Raw genomic sequence first — 8,306 nt, 5'->3', positions numbered from 1 at the left:
AAATTAGACTGTAACCAATTTGTTCCTTGCTTGAGAAATAGAAGGAACAAATGCTCATTCCTTATCTATTTCTGTGTTGTTCTTCTAATGAGTACTTTGCAGAATGTAAACACAGCTAATTTTTATTTAAAGCTTTAAATTATATCCTCTTCATAGAATAATATGGAATACACCAATAAATTATACATGCATGAAATAATCCCACTAGCATTTTCCTTAAGATACATGTCAGGATTTGTTTAAATATGGAATTGATTTTTACTTTTGGTTATTTCCTATGTTCTGAGTTCTTTCTGTGGTATAAGATTGTCACTTAAAAAGTCTGTAGTGTTCTCTACTGCTGTTCTTAAATTCTCTTTTTTTCAATTTGCCAAGACAGACCAAACTAGAAATGTAAGATATGATCAACGCTACTTGCCTAAATAGCAGTTTGGAGATTATCTTATAAAGGCATCATTGTCCTATTGTTTTACAGTAGAAGTTAGTCAGCATGACAACACCAACCAGCCCTCAGACAGCTAATACAGTGCTTGATAGTAACAGGAACCAAAAAAATGAATAATTCTTGTCTCTGCCTAGTGTAATTAAACCTTGTTTGAAATGCACTTTCTAATGCCTCTTCACGGTTGAATAGCCTGCCAACACTGACCGAAACACACTTGAAGGATGGCCACGAGGTGCGATTACTGACTCGCCACCTGGAGGAGAGGAATGGGAGGGCTCGTGAACTGTTAAAAGTAAAATGCATTCTAGAGTGGCAACGTATGCAGATGGATTCATGTGCTGCATTCCCAAATGTTGGAGCTTACAATTTCTCCATAAGGAGTTCAGTTTTAGTGGGAAGGTGAAAAGTAGAGGTAAGGCAGAGTTCACTGAGGAATCATTCCAAGTTGCATTAGTGGCAACCTCAACAATATTAAAGAAGCAAATCTCCTGCTGAGTGGCAGTGATGCATGGCATTACAAGGCTGAAGAAATTGAGAGAAACACTTAGCATTCACAATTTATAGTCTAGTTTGTAGAAAAGCAAAAGAAACAACTTTTTTTGCTTAATTATATGTAAATCTATTAATACTTTTTTATATTCCCTACAGGCAGTAGCTACAGACACAACCTAATAATGGGACTGCAGAGCCTCAATTTATAATGTGTGAGCTTAGACAGTAACTGTTACAAAACTATTCTGTTGTGGAAGCCTTAACACCCAAACTTGATTCTGTTCTCGCCTAACATCTGCATACACGCTCTTTCCAGCAGTGGTTATTGGATGATAACCAGGAATGGGGAGCTGGTCTGATTTTATTCACCTCTCTAACCCAGGGATGCTGAGGCTATTTGCAGTTCTCCTATTGCCACTCCAGCTGACATCAGCTAAATCAGTGTAATATAGATATTGAACCTGCGACCTTGGTCTTTATAACCCAGTTCCACATTGAGTAATCATGCAAACTCTTTTAGGATTTTTCAGTTCCAAACAGGTTAATGTAAGAAGAAGCTTCCAACCATCTCCACCAGGAGGAGTTTTATCTGGCAATCTCTTAGTTTTATGTACATAATATTTACATTTTGTAGGTGAACTGAAGGATGTTTTGACTTATGGAAATATGTTCCATTAATAGTCAGTTTCTAGGAAAATTGCCAGAGCTTGATGTGGATTTCAGACAGGATTAAATTACAACCAAATAATCCTATAACTAAATGCAAATTAGATGACTTAGAGTGGGCAGATCAAAGGAAAATTAAATTCAATATAGCAAAAGTTTGAGGTGGTTGGGAGGAATAAAGATGCCACTTACTCCTTGGAAGTTAAGAAACTAAATGGGGTAGAGGAGAAGATATGGGAATACAGATATATAAATCACTAAAAGTAGCAATGCAAGTTCATAAGGCCATAAATAGTGCAAACAAGGTACTGGGGTTCATTTCTAGAGGAATAGAATACAAAAGCAGGGAGGTAATGTTAAATTTTTAGAGAATCTTAGATCACACTTGGTGTACTGTGCAGTTCTGGTCTCCATGCTACAAAAAGGATATTGAAGAACTGGAGAAAGTGTATAAAAGATTTACAAGAATTGTGAGGATGCAATTATAAGGAAAGATTGGAAAAGGGAAGACTAAGTGGAGACCCAATAGAGGTCTTTAAAATTACGAAGGGATTCAATGGGGTGGATGTGGAGAAACATACCACGTCTGGGTGCATCCAGAGCATAGAGGCATAAACATAAGAGCCACTAACATCATTATTTAGGAGAATGTCTTTAATTCTATGATATAAATACATTTCTGCGGTATAAATCGCCAAGGTCTTTTATTTTTTTGATGAAGTTCGAATCTGTTACTGGTTCATTGACATAGGTACATTGCACCTGCTAAATGCTGCAATTATAATGCACATTTACAAAGCAGTGTGTCGAGCTGTACTTACCCAAGATTTGCAGTTTCTCTAATGCTCAACTCGAGTACTGAGTTTTTCAGGCTTTAAAGCAATTGAACAGCTTGTTGGATGCTTCACTGCTGCAAAAATGAAGATTATTGCAGCTGTGCTCTGGCCAGCTTCTACAGAGTGTGGCTAAAGAACTCCTACTAAGGGGTCGATTTTATCTGAGTGGGATCGGTGCATGGGGGAAGCGAGTCGGATGGGAAACCCTCAGGCCCCCTGCAGATTTTAACTCCCAAGCCTCATCTGTATGTTTGCTTTCAGTCTCCTGCCCAAACCTGACGGGAATCACTAGGTCCCTGTCACAAAGGTAAGTGGTCGAAGGGGTGGTGGGGGTGGGTGGGGGCAGCTCGAGACGGGAGGCACAAGGTTTCGTTGTGAGGCCCGGAGGAACACTCCTGCTCTTGGCCCATAAGGAAATAAAAAATGAAAAGAAACTTGCCTTCTGGCCCTAGCTTATATTCCCGACAGGTATGGCCTGGCAGGAAAGCCATGAGGGCCAGGGTTAAGTTTACAGTTATGCAATTATGACACCTGATCATGAGCCCGCTTTCCCCAGTCTCCATTTCTCCCACCGTGCCCCATTCCCCAGTCTCTATCCCTCCCCCCCGCAGCCCCCATTCTCCTTTCTCCCCTAGCCCCTATTCCCCAGTATCTATCTCTCTGAACCCCCATTCACTAGTCTCCCTCTCTCCCCAAGCCCCCATTCCCCAGGCTCCATCTCTCCCCGAGCCCTCAGTCTCCATTCCCCTGCACCCCCATTTCCCAGTCTCCCTCTCTCCCTGAACTCCCATTCCCATTCCCAGTCTCCATCTCTCCCGAGCCCCCATTCCCCAGTCAGCCTCCATCCCCAAACCTCCATTCCTCAGTCTCCCTCTCTCCCCGAGTCCCCAGTCTCCATCTCTCCCGAGCCCCCATTCCCATCTCTTTCCCTCCCCGAGCCCCCATTTCCCAGTCACCATCTCTCCCGAGCCCCCATTCCCAATCTCGATCTCTCTCCGAGCCCCCATCCCCCAGTTTCTTTTCCCCCAACTCTCGAGCCTCCCCCTAGTTCAAAGCACCCCCCCTGATTTTAGAGCCCCCCACCCCCGCCCCGCCCGGTTGCTCACAGTTCTCCAGGTGCCGGTTCTGAGCAGCAGCCGGTGATGAGCTCCATGGAAAAGGCTGGGAAATGATTCTGTTTAAAATTAATGAGGTTTAACCTCAATCTGACTCCTGACACCAGGCCAACAGTTAGTAATTATTGAACCTCACATGAGTGCCTTGTTCACGTGGGTGCACTACAACGGGAAATTTAAATCGCTGATCTCCCGGGCTGCTGGAGGCAGCGTCGGGATAGGGAGCTCCAATTCCGGGAAACTCCCACTCATGCCAGGAAGGTTGGGAACCCTACTTCCGGCGGGTGTCCTGCTCACCTGCTAAAAAGAACATGTTAATATCTGAACATGCTAATGGACCTGCGGGAAGGCAGTGGGGTCGGAGGGGATAAGTAGCACAGGGTATTTTAACAGCCCATCCACCCCGTTTCTGCCTGGTGGTGGGGGGATTAAAATTCCCCCCTAAATGTTAGCAGCAAAAAGCTGGGCTGAGCCTGACATGTTAATTTCAATGCAGACCATAATAATACTTTAGTACCATAATGAACAGTAAAGAGGAAGATATTGAAATATATGTCATGTATACTAAACAAAATGGGCTAGAATTTGATATCAAAATAACGGCACGGCTAATGTGCTCTCTGTTACTTATGGGTAAATGGTACAGCAACTTCAAGCGAGGAGCAGATGTGAGGTTAAATGTGAATATCCAAAAGTTGCTGTCCGAGATGCACCACTCTGCCGTTAGCTTCGTGAAAATGACATCTCTCCCTTAGCCTCCCCATTTTTTTCAGGAACTTGCTGTATTTGCCCATTAATTGCCCATTAAACTCGCCACAGAAAGTTAAGGCATTGCAAGCTTTTTAATGATGTGATGACAGTCTTTCTGGCACCGAACAATAACTATTACAAGTTTGGAGTCTCATTCCTTAAGGTTTATAATTTTTTGGGGCGATTTTAAAAATGTCAAATTTTACATTTAAATTTTTTTTCTCACTTTTCCTTTCTGTCTCTTTTCTTTCTCTCTCTTAATCCAATCTTTTTTCCCCTCTCTTTATTTCTCTTTCTGTACCTGACATGACATTGAATTCATCCTCTTTAATTCACCCTCCTTCTCATTCCTTCTTGTGTTTATTCCCAATTCTTAAATCTCATTGTTTGTTACCCTGTTCACTCAGGTCCTAGATGCCCTGTTTCCCTCGCTGCGACATTATCAGCTCGCGCTAACAGCAACTTTGTGGGCAAAGATTTTTTGAGCTGAATGGTGCAGCGGCAAATCTAACTAACGGCAGAAGCTATGAGGTACCCTGCTACAGCAAATTCTGGCCCAGTATGTTATATAATGAATATACCACAATCTAGTATAATGTACCAAACCAGATGTTATATAACTACACTTAATATAAATATCACACTATTATGAATATACATATATATAATATACGCATATCTCCTGAGTCGTTGCACACTGAGGGATGTTAGGCCATGTAATTCACAATGTATTATCAGGGACAGCATTTAGGTTGACTGAATAGTCGAACTATTTATATTACATGGCATTCTAGGATTTTACTGGTGTTGTAGAAATTGAATTCTATACAGCTTCCTGTCAACACTGTAAATCCGTGCCTTATTTATTAATACAAGGCATACGTTCCTTTATTTACATAGTCAATTCTTACCTTTTACCTTTCTTAAAGCACAGTTAGGCAAGATATACCAGGTTCGATATAGGCACCTGGAATTTTGCAGTACGGGAGGAGGGGACATGGTTGTGGGATCTATCAGCACTGGAAGAACCTGGACTTTGGTAGCATTGGTTCTGGAGTTTAGCAAAAATAGACTGGGGGGGTGTCTAGCAGTTACTTCAGTGCGGGTTCTGAGTTTTGCAGCACAGGGAATGAACCTGGGATTAGCAGATGGGAGACTGCTGGCGTTTGGCAGCACTGAGGGAGTGGTGCTGGGGTTTCAGGATCTGTCAAGGAAGAGGAGCCAGGCTGCGACAGCATTGGAGAAGATTCCACATTATGGCAGCATTGAGGTGGAGTGTTCTCTGGTCTAGAAGTACTGTTATGGGAATCCCTGGCTGCGGCTGCACTGGGGAGCATCCTGGGGTCCGGCAGAACTGAGCAGTGGTGGGATCACAGAGTCTGATGGTAGTGAGGTCAGGTCACAGAGTCATAGAATCATAGAAAGATTGCAGCACAGAAGGAGGCCATTTGGCCCATCGAGTCCAAGCCAGCTCTATGCAAGAGCAATCCAGCTAGTCCCACTCCCCCGCCCTTTCCCCGTGGCCTTGCAATTTTTTTCCTTTCAAGTACTTATCTAGTTCCCTTTTGAAGGCCATGATTGAATCTGCCTCCACCACCCCCTCGGGCAGCGCATTCCAGATTCTAACCACTCGCTGTGTAAAAAATTATTGCAAAAGTTTTTCCTCATATCACCTTTGGTTCTTTTGCCAGTCGCCTTAAATCCCTCTGGTTCTTGACCCTTCTGTCAATGGGAACAGTTTCTCTCTATCTACTCTGTCTGGACCCTTCATGATTTTGAATACCTCTATCAAATCTCCTCGCAACCTTCTCTGTTGCAAGGAGAACAACCCCAGCTTCTCCAGTTTATCCACGTAACTAAAGTCCCTCATCCCTGGAATCATTCTAGTAAATCTCTTCTGCACCCTCTCTAAGGCCTTCACATATTTCCTAAAGTGCAGAGCCCAGAACTGGACACAATGCTCAAGTTGTGGTTGAACCAGTGTTTATAAAGGTTCAACATGACTTCCTTACTTTTGTATTCTATGCCTCTATTTATAAAGCCCAGGATCCCTTATGCTTTTTTAACTGCTTTCTCAACCTGCCCTGCCACCTTCAACAATTTGTGCACATATACCCCCAGATCGCTCTGTTCCAATACCCCTTTTAGAATTGTTCCCTTTACTTTATATTGCCTCTCCTCGTTCTTCCTACCGAAATGTAGCACTTCGCATTTTTCTGTGTTAAATTTCATCCGTCGTGTGTCCGCCTATGCCACCAGCCTGTCTATATCCTCTTGAAGCCTATCACTATCCTCCTCATTGTTCACTACACTTCCAAGTTTTGTGTCTTCTGCAAATTTTGAAATTGTGCCCTGTATACCCAAATCCAAGTCATTAATATAAATCAAGAAAAGCAGTGGTCCCAGCACTTACCCCTAGGAAACACCACTAAATACCTCCCTCCAGTCCGAAAAACAATCATTCACCACTGCCCTCTGTTTTCTGTCACTTAGCCAATTCTGTTTCCATGTTGCTACTGCCCCCTTTATTCCATGGCCTGCAATCTGGATGATAAGCCTAACATGCGGCACTTTATCAAACACCTTTTGAAAGTCCATATACACCATATCAACTGCATTGCCTTCATCTACCCTCTTTGCTACCTCATCAAAAAACTCAATCAGGTTAGTTAATCACAAATTGCCTTTAACAAATCCGTACTGGTTTTCCCTAATCAATCCACACTCGTCCAGTGACTGTTATTCTGTCCCGGATTATCGTTTCTAAAAGTTTCCCCACCACCAAGGTTAAACTGACTGGCCTATAGTGGCTGGGTTTATCCTTACACCCTTTTTTGAACAAGGGTGTAACATTTGCAATTATCCAGTCCTCTGGCACCACGCCTGTATCTAAGGATGTTTGGAAGATTATGGCCAGTACCTCCACAATTTCCACCCTTACTTCCCTCAGCAACCTAGGATGCATCCCATCCGGACCGGTTGCCTTATCTACTTTAAGTACAGCTAGCCTTTCTAGTACCTCTTTAGCCCATCCAGTATCTCAACTATATCTTCCTTTACTGAGACTCTGGCGGCATCTTCTTCCTTGATAAAGACAGATGCAAAGTACTCATTTAGTACCTGGGCCATGCCCTCTGCCTCCATGAGTAGATCTCCTTTAGGGACCCTAATTGGCCCCACCCCTCCTCTTACTACCCGTTTACTATTTATATGCCTGTAAAAGACTTTTGGATTCCCTTTTATGTTGGCCGCCAGTCTATTCTCATACTCTCTCTTTGCCCCTCTTATTTCCTTTTTCACTTCCCCTCTGAACTTTCTATATTCTGCCTGGTTCTCACTTGTGTTATCAACCTGACATCTGTCATACGCCCCTTTTTTCCACTTCATTTCTTTTGTCATCCAGGGAGCTCTGGCTTTAGTTGCCCTACCTTTCTCCCTCGTGGGAATGTTCCTAGCCTGTACCCGAACCATCTCCTCTTTAAAGACCGCCCACTGTTCCATTACAGTTTTGCCTGCCAATCTTGATACCAATTTACCCAGGCCAGATCTGTTCTCATCGCACTGAAACTGGCCTTCCTCCAGAGTCTAGCAGCACAGGGGCTGGGTTCCAGGGTCCAGCAGCACTGGGTGGGGGCACTGGAGTCTGAAGGTACTGCCAAGGTGCTGCATCTTGCAGCATAGAGGTGCAGTTGCTACATCTGGCAATAATAAGGGGAGGTATCTGGCAGCACTACAGTGGGGGAGGCAGGACCCCAGTTTTGGCAGCATTGAGGCAGGGACACTCAGAGCCGCTGTGCAGAAGCTAAGCTTTAAACTGGCAACAATGGGTCAGGATCCAGTGCTGGAAGAAGAAAGAAGAAGGAACTTTTATTAATATAGCACCTTTCACATCCTTTAGATTCCCCAAAGCACTTCACAGCTAATGAAGTACTTTTGAAGTGCAGTCACTGTTGTAATGCAGGGAAACATGGCAACCAACTTGGACACAGCAAGGTCCCACAA

Source organism: Heptranchias perlo, chromosome 14 (assembly GCF_035084215.1).
Source record: "Heptranchias perlo isolate sHepPer1 chromosome 14, sHepPer1.hap1, whole genome shotgun sequence".
NCBI classification, from domain to species: Eukaryota; Metazoa; Chordata; class Chondrichthyes; order Hexanchiformes; family Hexanchidae; genus Heptranchias; species Heptranchias perlo.
This window is presented reverse-complemented; position numbering follows the sequence as displayed.